The sequence below is a fragment of the Mastomys coucha genome, unplaced genomic scaffold, assembly GCF_008632895.1.
Source record: "Mastomys coucha isolate ucsf_1 unplaced genomic scaffold, UCSF_Mcou_1 pScaffold22, whole genome shotgun sequence".
In the NCBI taxonomy this organism is placed as follows: Eukaryota; Metazoa; Chordata; class Mammalia; order Rodentia; family Muridae; genus Mastomys; species Mastomys coucha.
Window position 1 is genome coordinate 211,731,849 of NW_022196905.1, and position 13,185 is coordinate 211,745,033.

The 13,185-nt window shown below is 41.1% G+C and overlaps 1 protein-coding gene across 11 annotated transcripts in view; it reads right to left on the minus strand.

The window, feature by feature from the left end:
* The window catches only part of Large1 (LARGE xylosyl- and glucuronyltransferase 1), a 503,421-nt gene that overhangs the window by 71,974 nt on the left and 418,262 nt on the right, over positions 1–13,185 (minus strand). The window lies entirely within an intron of this gene.

Sequence of the window (13,185 nt, forward strand, 5' to 3'; positions counted from 1 at the left end):
GAGAATGAATGAGAGAATGATGTTCATGCTTAGCTTGCTTTTTCCTTCTTATCCAGTCTGTATCCCCAGCCCTTTGTGCTGCCTATAGGCACAGTGAGCCGTCCCTCCTTAATCCACCCTTCTGGAAACATCCTCACAAATATGATCAGAGGTATATTTTTTTTTAGGTGACTCCATATTCTGTCAAATTGATAACAAAGATGAATCCTTCATATTTATCCTATGTGAAGTCAGGTAGACAATGTTAGCCCATCAGTGGCTAAGGCAACACACTCTACTTAATATAAACCTAGTACAAAGGAATCTCTGGACAGGCTGCAGTTGGAATGACATGTCATTGTCTTACCACCCAAAAAGATACTCTAAAATGAATCCAGAAAATGTGGAAGATAGAAAGAAGTTTTGAAATCAGACCAAAAAACCAGAAGCTTCATCCAAATGGTCGTGGGACAAGCCAAAGGGGTTCCAGAAGACACATTTTCATTTGGTCTCTGGTAGTCTCTTACATCTCACATGAAGGTTCCTTCTTCCCATCATGCAATAGTCCAGACATACTAGCACCTATAGCTAGACTCTATATGCATAGGCTTCTCTGCACATCTTTCTTTCAACCATCCTTTTGTCCCCTTCCCCAAAGATCTGTACCACTCAGCTGCTCCTTACTTGCTCGATCTGTCCGTAGGCCACATTTTCACATTGAAAGTTTTCTCTTATTCACTCCATTTTGTGAGCTTGCCAACATTTCCTGCTTATGATCAGATCAACAAGACATACTTGAAAGACATCTAGGTTTTTAAATGCTAGTGTCCACTGTAAATGCCTGTGGGCTTCCTTAGGTTTTATGCATTTTTCTCTTTTGTGTTACAAAAAGGTCTTGTAGGTCTGAAACCTCAGGTTATTGAGAGGAATTTGTGCTACTTGATTCCTCAGGATCTGCAGTTTTAGATCACATAGGCCAAGAAATCCAAGTTTACATGACAATGTATTTTCCATGTCCACAGAACAAAATTTGATGGGTGCACCAACTCTTAGGGAGCTTAGGGATGAAAATGCATGCTCTCATTCAAAAGTATTGACTGATGGGTGTCCAGTTACCAGGACCTACTGTATACAGAAAGTAATACAGGGGTAAGTGAAGAGTGTGTGATAGCAGATACTTTAAGACCAAATTGAAAACACCATTCTCATTCTTTTCTTCTGTATCTTGTGTGTGTAGCTCTCCAATCAAGTGTACCAATAGCCCCTTGCTGTTTCATTCTTTTGGTGCCTCCATAAGGAAACTGTAAATAATTAATGGGATGGAGGTGCCTGATATTTACTGAGCATCAATAATGGTTTTACATCTGTGGGTTTTATGTTACATTTATGGCACCTTAGACCTCCAAGCAGCCTATTATCAGTGGGTTATTATTCCCATTTATCAGATGGTGGAAAATAAGTGGCACAGTCAGGATCCTAACTCAGTTCTGACAAATCCCTACCACACAACATTCTGCTTTGCTATAAACTGTTGTTGGTAGACACTCTTGTTTAGAGAGTAGATGCTTCTGGCTTCAGAAACCATAAGATTTCTGATGGCACCTCTTAAGTTCTGCCACCATGACCTGCAAAGCAGCCACGGGCAAACAAAGTCAATGGTGTGTCAGGAGTCTTATTAATGGACACTTTGAGTTTCATATAACTTTCATGTGTCACAAAGTAGATTCTCTGCTTTCCCCCTTAGCAATCTAAAAATGCAAAACCCATACTGGTTTTAGGAGGACACAAACTAGAAATTTTGGTCAAACCTTATTGCAGACAGTCAAATATTCACTAAGAGACAAAAGCTGACTCAGAGAGTAATGGTAAATATTTGTTGTTGTTGTTTTAGCTTTTTATTGATTCTCTGTGGATTTCATATTACGTACCCCAATCTCACTCATCTCCCCATACCTTTGCATCTGCCTTCTACCCTTGCAACCTACCCTCAGTTAAAAAACAAAAAACCAAACAAACATCTGACCATGGAAGCGGCAGTGTGTCACACAGCAAGCCCTTTTGTCCAAACAGCTCTACTTAAAAATGTTCATTGCAATGAGTCGTTGAGGCCTCCAGCTGTCAATACTGGATGCTCACTGGCACTCCTCTTAAGTATCCTGTTGTTGCCCTGTGCCATGTAGACCCTGAATCTTTGGATCTGCAGGACTGGAAATGTTTTTATGGTGTGATGTCCTAGCCATCCCAGTTTGTTCCCAGGCTTCAGGAAGACTGGGTCTCTTTCCTGTTTCTTTGGTTGCCTGCCTTGGGTCCAGCAAATACTTCAGTCTATGTCCACCAGATTGGGTTTAATAAACAAGGGTTAGGTAAGCAAAGCCTGCTATGAAGGCTGAGAGATAGTATATTTCTCTTGGATAATTGCCTCTGCTGAGATTCCTTTCACTTGAAGCAGTCCCTCAGGGTCTCACTAACCAATTCAGGATCTGCCACATCATTCTGATTCAAACATATCAGACCTACTATGGTTTGATGCAGCTGTGACCAGATGGCTCAGGGGCTTAGGGATGGCTCCTTAAAGTATAATGGGAGATATCAGGGAACAGCATACAAAGTGACTAAGAGAGGATGAGACTACTCTTTGTTAAGTCACTGGCTTTTTAAGTTGGTTCTTTGAGCCATGATAAGCACAGGAGAATGGGCTGTGAACAACGACAGGGATAGAACTGCATTCTGCTGTTTCCCGCCTATATGTCTTGTAGGCTTCCACACTTACACATCAGAATCATTTGTAACTACATGCTTTTCTTGGCAGTCTTGACTTTCGTGGACACAAACTCAGCAGAGATGAAGTGATAAATAAGAGTACAGAGTATCCATCCATCACATTGTCCCTAGAGCCCTAAAGAAATGTGTAAGATGGAAAGAATGGTAAACTGTCTATAATGAGCTCTGGAATAAGGGTGTCCAGTTGTGTTTAGTAAAATAGAAATCACCTGTTATGTATTAGAAACTACTAAGGGGTTTACAAATTAGAGGTTATGATTTAAGACTCCTCAGGTGATTCTCATAGGTGACAACCTGGGCAGGTACTGTTCTATCTGAGAGATGGTGCAATGTTATTAAGGCAATTAGTTCATAGCTAGCTAACCTAGTTTATTTGGAAATTGGGCTAGACAAATTCCCAAAGCTATGTAACTGCTCTACCAACCATTGCTATGCACTGACAGGCTAAGAGCTTATAAGGAAGGTTTAAGCCCTGGGCTCTGTCATTTACTGGTTCTGTTAACTTGTGAAACCAATTAACCTCACTGAGCCTCCATGAACTCTTCTGTAAAATGGGGATTAAATGAGCTAATGCACATGAAAGGATGCATCAAGTCTAATGACTGGTGCTGTGAACTTGAAAGATTTCGAAGAAATGAAATGTCTCATGCTGTCCTAAATCTCCGTGACCTGTGAAAACCACACGGAATGAATGCTCACAATTTTCCCCAGGGAAGAAAGCTCTGGGTTGCATCCTTTCTTCTTCACTGCATAGGTGTCTGGGTGACAGGTCACAGCTTCTGTTCTCAGATGATAAGGTTGGCATCAAGGAGATCCTCTGACTTTGCATGGGTCAGTGGGGTAGGGTAGCAATATTTTCAGGAAAGATCACCCCTCTTGTTACTGTTATTCCAGGTCAAGAGAAATGCTGAGCCAGACTTGGTACTCATGCCCAGCACTGGTTCTGCTTCACCTGGCCTCTGGTCTACAGTCCATGACTCCAGAGGCCTGTCGGAGACCATCTTTCTGAGCTAAAGAAGCTGAGGCTGGCTTCCTATTAACAGTTTTTCTGCAAAAGTACTGATTCTCCTAGAATATAGAGACTATGTACCTAATACAGACAGCAAACAAGAATGTCAAATCTAAGGTGTGAGTGCTTACCCACAATATATCCATTTAATTTTGAAGTATTATAAAATCAAAATATTCATAACATTTGATACAACAGTGCCCCTCTTAGAATCCTTTGTATGTTGGTAGACAACCAAACAAATATTATCATTAAAGGAATTTATATATTATGGACTATAATTGGGATGGGGACAATGTAGGAATAAGTATAGCATTTAGTGAGAAATAAATACATTATAGTATGTCAAATAAAAAAATGCAGTATTAAAAATAAAAATAGCTCTTCATGTACTAAATGAATGTAGAAAGATACCCACTATTTTATTTTTAATTAAATAGCACATACATCAGAAGAAGATACAGATGGAAGCAGATAATTACCTACATGGAAAATCAAAAGTCAAGAATAACCAAGAAACTATAGATAGTCTTGCCAGTTCTCTGAGGGGCAGAGGGATTTCCCACTTCAGACAGTCTCATTTGTGGTGTTATTGATTCCCATGGTGTGAAGATAATCATACCACCACAGAGTCTGTGCTACTAATGCAATGTCACTGAACAAAGATGGGAAGATAAGCTGCACATCTTCTTAGAACTTTATGGCTGGGGTTAGGGTACAATGAGAGACATTTCTCAATGACTAAACTTTCTCCTACACAGGATGAATATATTCTAGGAATATATTGTACCTGTGATTGATAACCAGCATCACAAAACAAAGTGTGCCATTTTGTTAGAATAAAATGCAGGTTTGAGAGTACTGCTGCTATGTAGTTGCAAGAGAGTATGTGGGTAATATGTTGCTAATAAAGGACTTGATAAGGACTCATGACTCTCATTCATATGTAGAGAACAGGCTGCTACTCATGTCATACAACTCGATGGCACCTGCATCAGCTCACTTTTTCTCAGTATTACTACAAGGAACATTGCTTCTCTATCAGGGATGTCCTGTTACAATCTGAATGTTATTGTTTTATAAGTTGAAACTCTCACTGCAAAAGTGATGACTGAGGTCTCTTGGAGGTGGTCAGGATGTGAGCAGGATATAAAGAGCTACTTCATCATCATTTTTTTCCCCCAAGGGAGGATATAGTAGAAGGTGCCAGCTGTCACTCCAAAGCAGCCCTCACCAGGTGTTGAATCTGCGTGCATCTGTTATCTTAGCCTCTGAATGAAGAGAACTCCATCCCTGTTGTCCACCCTATTACTAAGCAGTGTTGATGCACTAGAGCAGCATTAGTACTCTTAACTCACAATGGAGAAGTCTGGCTACTCTATGTCAGGCAGGAGAAGGACTAAGGCAAGAGACAGCTGCAGGAGGGGCCAGTACCTGTGCTCCAGGCCCATACAGGTGGTCATGCCTCCATATCTGAGAATCCTGAGGGCCGGCTCAGCTGGGGGCATCTTGCTTTCACATTTTGTTTATTCCAGTTCATTTCTGTTCAGCACTTGGCTAACAGATTTACTTAGCAAAATGATAGGGAAACATGAGACTCTGGAGCCAGAATTTTCTAGGAAATGGGATCATTCCTATGGGAAAATAATTCAGGATAAAAGGGTTGGGGCTTAGTGTGGGTTGTATTATGGAAACCTAGAGTTACATGTCCACTCTCTGAGGCCAAGGCCTTGGAGAAGCAATGGTGAACAGTGGCTTCAGGAACTGTATGGCATTAGCTCATGAGGGAAGACTTCCAGACATCTTGATGTCTTTGCAAGGTGCAGCTGGAGAAACTCCTTAGTAACTAATCTCACTCCCAGTGATATACTTCATCCAACAAGGCCACACCTTTTAATCCCTGTCAAGCAGTACTACTTCCTAATGACCATGCATTTAAATATATGAGCCTATGGGGACCATTCCTATTCCAACCATCATGAAAACTTGGATCAGGGAGAAGACATAAACTGAGAATCAAAGGGAAATGGGATATTGGGGCAAGCAGCTTCATCCAAGGATCAGGAGTGAAACTGTAAAATCATTTAAGATCCCTAGCATGATGGACAGGGCTGAAATGACTACTTGCCATTCAGAGCACAGATGTGCATGTGCAGAGCTACCTGGATCACTGTTAATCTGCCAAGTACCTGATGGAATGTGACATTCTCATCTCTTACTTGGCATAGCTGTACTAGGAGTCTTAAACATCATTCATCTAATGTTCTCTGTGGACCAGGAGTTTCCCATTCATGTAATTCTTCCAGAAATCCTGTGAGTCTATTAGAAATGGAAAGTCATCAGAAGGAATTTGCCCAAAGCTATCCAACGAGCTGTAGGCAAATGCAGTCATTACTTGGGCTCTGCATAGCTCTCTTTATACTAGGTACCGGAGTCCTTGGCAAGTTCTAGAACCAGCTGCATCTCATAGAAGAGAGAACTGTGGCTCACAGGCTAGGATGTGTAGGAGTGACTGAGTGTTTTATATAAGAGAGAAGGAAGTGACTCCTTGTGTTCTCACTTAGATATTTGATGGGTAGCCAGGTAGGGGCATATGTTTTCCATAAAAAGCCACAGGCAGAACTGAGGCCAGAGAAGGCTCTGCTTCATGAGTGGACTAGACAAGCTTCTAGGAAACGTCACAGACTCAGATAAAGGTTAAGTGGACAAAACAAGTGTGTAGTGATATTGCTAAGCATGCTTCTTGCTGGCTGTACAAAACCTGGGAAGTAGGGGCATTAGTTTGTTTATTCACAGTGACTTCAAGAAAGACCCTGGGCCCAATATTGTTTTGAATTGGAGCCAACTTGTGGAATATCAACAGTATTGCAGAGTCCTAGGTCCTAAAGAGGCCTTCACTTCCCCAGCCCTAAAGAGAATGGACTTTTTTTTAAAATCACATATGACCCCTACTGGACATTCACACATATGATTGATTATATGTAGTTGTTCTAAATATTAAAGCCTGAAACTATCAAGGCTTATGGGAAAAGTTTAAAGTGAACAGACACTGAGCTTAAAGATCAAATGAAGGGCTCACCTGGCTCCTTTGCCAGGAGTGTTTAGTATTTCACACAATGATGCACTAGGCTCTAGTCTTGAAGACAGGCAAAGAAACACCTGACCATATCACCTGGTTGCTGCTGCTGCCACCTATGCTGAATAAATGAGTGAATGAGGGAACGACATGTAAGCCTACTTTCTCTGTATGTCAATAATTACAGGAATCTTCAATTATAGTATTCCCTCAAAGTTTTGAAATTTGGGATGCTGGAGGTAGAGGCAAATATCAGGAGACACCCATATGTCAGGCTGTTTCAGTTCTTTGTCAAGTTATCAACTCGTTTGTCTTTCTGGCTCTGCCATGGAATGTAACATGTAGTATGCTACTCTCTTGCACATTACTTTCTACTTCTTTAGAGCCTAGGGCTTGTTCTTGTCTTGGAGGTGAGTCAGCCCTTTGAATGCCCCAGTTTTCTTATTCTGGAGCTTAGGAGGATTCCTGATGAAGTTCTTTCTCTCTCCCCAGAGAGCCAGGTCTCCACCTGCCTGTCTCTGGCCCAATTCAGAGACTGAAATGAACACAACATATTTTACTTTTCAAATGTTTTCAAACAAACATCTTCTGGTTAATACATCCTTCATCTTGGGACAACATAACATCTCCTTGGATCCTTTGGAACACTGCATAAATAAAGCCCCCGTGAACTTGAACTTTCTATTTCTTTGCACCCCACCCCCACCCCGCTCACCAACCTACCCTCTCCCGCTTCCTGGACCTGACATTCCCCTACACTGGAACCTTCACGGGACCAAGGGCCTCTCCTCCCATTAATGACCATCCTCTGCTACATATGCAGTTGGAGCCATGAGTCTCACCATGTGTGCTCTTTGGCTGATGGTTTAGTCCCTAGGAGCTCTGAGGGTACTAGTTAGTTCATATTGTTGTTTGTCCTAAGGGGCTGCAAACCCTTCAGCTCCTTGGGTCCTTTCTCTAGCTCCTTCATTGGGGACCCTATGCTTAGTCCAATGGATGCTGTAAACCTCTACTTCTGAATTGGTCAGGTAGTGTCAGAGCCTCTCAGGAGACAGCTATATCAGCTCCTGTCAGCCAGCACTTGCTGGCATCCATAGTAGTGTCTGCATTTGCTAATTGAATATGGGAAGGATTCCCAGGTGGGGCAGTCTCTGGATTGTCCTTCCTTCAGTCTCTGCTCCATACTTTGTCTCTCTGCAACTCCTTCCATGGGTATTTTGTTCCCCCTTCTAAGAAGGATTGAAGTATCCACACTTTGTTCTTCCTTCTTCTTGAGTTTCTTGTGGTTTGTGGATTGTATCTTTGGTATTCTGAGTTTCTAATATCCACTTATCAGAGAGTGTATACCATGTGTGTCCTTTTGTGACTGGGTTACTTCACTCAGGATGATATACTCCAGATCCATCCATTTGCCTAAGAATTTCATAAGTTCATTGATTTTAATAGCTGAGTAGTACTCCATTGTGTAAATGTACCACATTTTCTGTGTCCATTCCTCTGTTGAGGGACATCTGGGTTGTTTCCAGTTTCTGGCTATTATAAATAAGGCTGCTATGAACATAGTGGAGCATGTGTCCTTACTGCATATTGGAGCATCTTCTGGGTATACGCCCAGGAGTGGTATAGCTGGATCCTCTGGTAATACCCTCTCCAATTTCCGGAGGAACTGCCAAACTGATTTCCAGAGTGGTTGCACCAGCAATGAAGGAGTGTTCCTCTTCCTCCACAACCTCTTCAGCATCTGTTGACACCTGAGTTTTTGATCTTAGCCATTCTGACTGGTGTGAGGTGGAATTTCAAGATTGTTTTGATTTGCATTTCCCTGATGACTAAGGATGTTGAACATTTCTTTAGGTGACTCTCAGCCATTCGGTATTCCTCAGTTGAGAATTCTTTGTTTAGCTCTGCGCCCCAATTTTAATAGGGTTATTTGGTTCACTGGAGTCTAACTTCTTGAGTTCTTTGTATATATTGGAGATTAGCCCTCTATCAGATATAGGTCTGGTAAAGATCTTCTCCAAATCTGTTGGTTGCTGTTTTGTCCTATTGACAGTGTTCCTTACGGAAGGTGCCCTTAAATCAATCCACCTGAACAGTTACTGGCAAGAGTGTTGTTTTGGGTCATCTCATCTACAGCTGCTCCAAGTCAATGAGACATGAGCAGGAAAATGAGTTCTAGCAAGCTCCACTAAGAGTTAGGTGTGGTTCTGATACCAGAAACTACAGCACACATGTTGTGGTAAACTGAGATAAGGGGATTGCTGCTTTGTTTAAGACCATCCTGGGCTATGCAGAGAGTTCTGGGCTAATCCAGGCTATGGTATTGAGACCCTGGCCCAAATATCTCCCAACAAGAAGGGAGGAGAGATGAAAGGCATATTTCTCCAAATTTCTTAAGACTCTCTGTGCTTTGTGAAAGCAAATTAGAAAAGACAAATAGGAACATAAAAGGGAGAAATGGAAATTTAGCTGGATCTTTGAACATCTCCTTTAAAAGACAATCTGGAGGGGTAGTAGTCTTCACAACATGAGGGTAACATTTTCTTACCTCACAAGTTGGAAAACTAACCAAGTTGGCCAAGTTGAGTGTTTCAAGTCCATAGAAAGACTCAGAGGTCCAGCTGTAGTTACAACTCAGATGTGCTGGAGTTGCCAATAACATCCACAGCATGGTTTACTGGAGGAGCCTTATTAAAGACTGGAGATAGCTGGGATTTAGAGAGATTTCTCTCCAGCAGAGTCATCAAATTCCCCAAGAGTTGGATGACTATTCTGCTGATGTGTGCCACACTCTTTGGTCTTAAATCACAATTTCCCATTATGAAAGCTATGGCATCTTGATGTTCCATAAATCCTTTTATAATGACCACTTGGTATCATGGGGTCATTGAAACAGACCTGTATATCTCACAGGGCTTTTCCTTATTTGCTTTGTCCTTTCAAAACCTTTCAGGGGGTAAATTCACTGTCTCGTCTCAAGATACCAATAGGAACAAGACCCTTGTTTATTATTGTGTTATGAAGCAGTATAAGGATGGGTGGGAAGGAACATACCTACTATTCTTGCCATAGTAATTCTCCATGGTCCTACACCTTTCTTCTCCTTACAAACCTATATTGAGGATCAGTGTACTTTCTGTTTAATATAGATAACCATGACCTGATGCAGCATCCTCAGTGTGCTATAGTTTATCTCTACATGACATTTTCTATTAGTATAGATCCTGAGAAATGGGAAATGTACGTAACAGGCTTCATCTATTTCATCCAATAATATAGAGTTGTCTAAGACTATGAAAGGTTGGGTACCTATGAAGAGCTGGCTGGATTGGCTTCCCCAAGATACGTACATGAAACCTTCAGCCTTCTCATTGGCTCACTGTGAGATCATATATATTGTCCAACCTCAAAAACAGTAAGAAGACAGTGTTCGTAAAGTTAGGGAGATGGTTCAGGCAACAAAGTACTTGCCTTCCCTTGGCTATGTAAAAAGTCAGGACATATATACATACATATATATATATATATATATATATATATATATATATATACACACACACATACATATACGCATATATATGTGTATATATGTATATATATGGAGAGAGAGAGAATAAGAATGAGAATGAATGAGTGAGTGTATGTATATGACTACATTCTCAGCTCAGAGGAGGTGCTTTTATGAATGGTGGTGCTTGCAGACCAGGCAGCCTAGTCCAATCATTGAGCTCCAGGTTCTAATATGAGACCCCGTCTCAAAACAAGATGGATGGTACAACACTGTAGGTTACTCTTTAGTTTTTCTTCCTTTTTTTTTTTTGATTTTTTTATATCTTTACTAAAAAAATAATGAAAATTAGAAAAAAAGTGCTTGGAAGTGTTACAATAGATGGGGTGATAATACCTACAAACATTTTATATTTTGTATTTTCAAATTACCCATTAACCAAGGAATGACTCAATAGTATGATTTTCCAATATTGTATACTGCTTCCTCATAAATTTAGAAGTTAGCTATATTTAATTTATTTATTTTTTTAAAGTATTTTTCACACACACACATACACACACACACACACACACACACACACACACACATCCTATTTCATTTTAGAAGGGCTTCAGATATTCTGCTTCAGAAACATCCCAAAGGCTTCCTACAGTGCAGTCTGTACTCTTCTACAGATCCATTAGACTCTCTATGGGCAAAGCTTAGTATACTTGATTTTAAAAGACTGTGTCAGTAAGGCCTACAATGTCAGGCCTTGAATGAAGAGGGAGGTATACTATGGGTTCAAGTACAGCCTGGGATGCATAGCAAATTCCAGGCTGGCCTGCCTCAAAAATATAAAACCAAACCCTACAAAAGTATTTGATTATGAAGCCATTTAAGTTTGAGTTAGGAAGGTCAGTAGCTAACCTTGCAAGCTTCCTTAATTAGGGCTTTACTCTTAAAATCTCTACTTAATACAAAGAACAGATAAGAATAGAATGAAGATCTGATAATATTACCTTGAATTAGCACTGACTAGAGTGTCTGACTAACACACCACAGGTAAGAAGATGTGCTCCCTCACCCAGTCCTCAACTTTGGAAATACTTTCCTACCTGCTGTCTTAGTCCTCCTTATCCTCACCTCCTGAGAGAGGCCTCAGATTCCTCTTCACCTCAGCAACTAAAGGTTAATGTGCACGTCAGCCAGAAAGCACAAGCTCTGGGTCTGTGAAGGGTGAATTGGCATAACTTCAGCTGCAACCTCTGTTACGCCTAGGAGACTTATAGGACATAAATGGGGTGCAGCAGGCCTGATGACCTGGCAAGGGTCAGCAGTGGAATCTCACTAATCTTCAAGAATGGCCTTCAACATACGTTCCTTGGCTGGACAACGACGCTGGCCTTTCCCTGTCTTCTAACAGCTTCAACTCCCACTGTATTGATTTCAGGTTTGTATCAATAGTCAAGGTAACTACAGGTCAAACTGTAGTTTAATAGGGTCCACTATACTTCCAGAAGCTTGGCTCACATCCTTTTTCCTTTGGGTTCTGGGGCTTCATATTTACGTCTGACTTCTGTGAAGTCAGAACATCAGGTCTCAGGGTTAATTTTCTGTTGAGTTTGAGGTCAGACTCTAGGATTTGTCTATGCAACATCTTCAGGTAGTGCATTTCTTAAACATAGGCCCCAATTCTATTCTTAAGAGCCCATTTTGGGACCTGAAATTGTTGAGCACCAGGTTCTAATGCTGATAAAATTATTGAGTGTGTCTTTTAAAAACCGAGGATGACATCAATGGCAAGGAGCACAGAAGAGAGAAAAGGATCCAGAGGCTACTGGAAACAGACATAGGGAGGGGCTGTGCTTGGGGGAGAAAAACAAGGGAGCTTTCCTTTCCTTACTTATTCATTCCCTGAAGTCATGGGTTCCATCCAGGGTACTTAAGATGGACAGCTTAGATTGATAAAGAAAGATAAAGATTGATAAAGATTGATAAAGAATGGCTGAACAAGTGACTATCAATAACAGAAACAGAAACAAAAAAGAAGATGCAGGACTGGTGTTAATAACAAAGTAGAATAAATTACCTGATTTTAGACATTTGATATTTGAGGAATGAAGTACTTAGAAGTGCCAAGGTCCAAATACATCTACCTATTCTTCTGCTATCTCCTAGACATCTACCTATTCTTCTGCTACCTCCTGGGACATCTACCTATTCTTCTGCTACCTCCTGGGACATCTACCTATTCTTCTGCTACCTCCTGGGACATCTACCTATTCTTCTGCTACCTCCTGGGACATCTACCTATTCTTCTGCTACCTCCTGGGACATCTACCTATTCTTCTGCTACCTCCTGGGACATCTACCTATTCTTCTGCTACCTCCTGGGACATCTACCTATTCTTCTGCTACCTCCTGGGACATTTTGATGAGAGGAACAGTCAGAGGGAATATGAGCTCCTGCTACTTTTGCGTCCTACACATGGAAGATGGCAGCAAGATCAATGCTGATACCTGCTGTGAGTATAGACCTAGAGTGCATGTGTAATATGACTGGAAAAGACAACATCTGTTCAACTAAGGAATGGAATATTCATTACTGCAGAATGATCGCTGGCTTATCAAAGAAATTACAGGACAAACTGATAAAGAATTAAATAGGATCTCAGCATTAAATTCAACAGAGGAGTTTTCTGACAAGACTGCTTCATTACTTGTAGCATGACATGAAAGAATAACTGGAGGTGTTACCGGTGTATGTCTTGTGCCCTGATAAAAAACAGAAAACCATGCGGCCTTCTCCATGTTGCTGCTCATCTTTCTTTGAGGAAGGGACAGGAA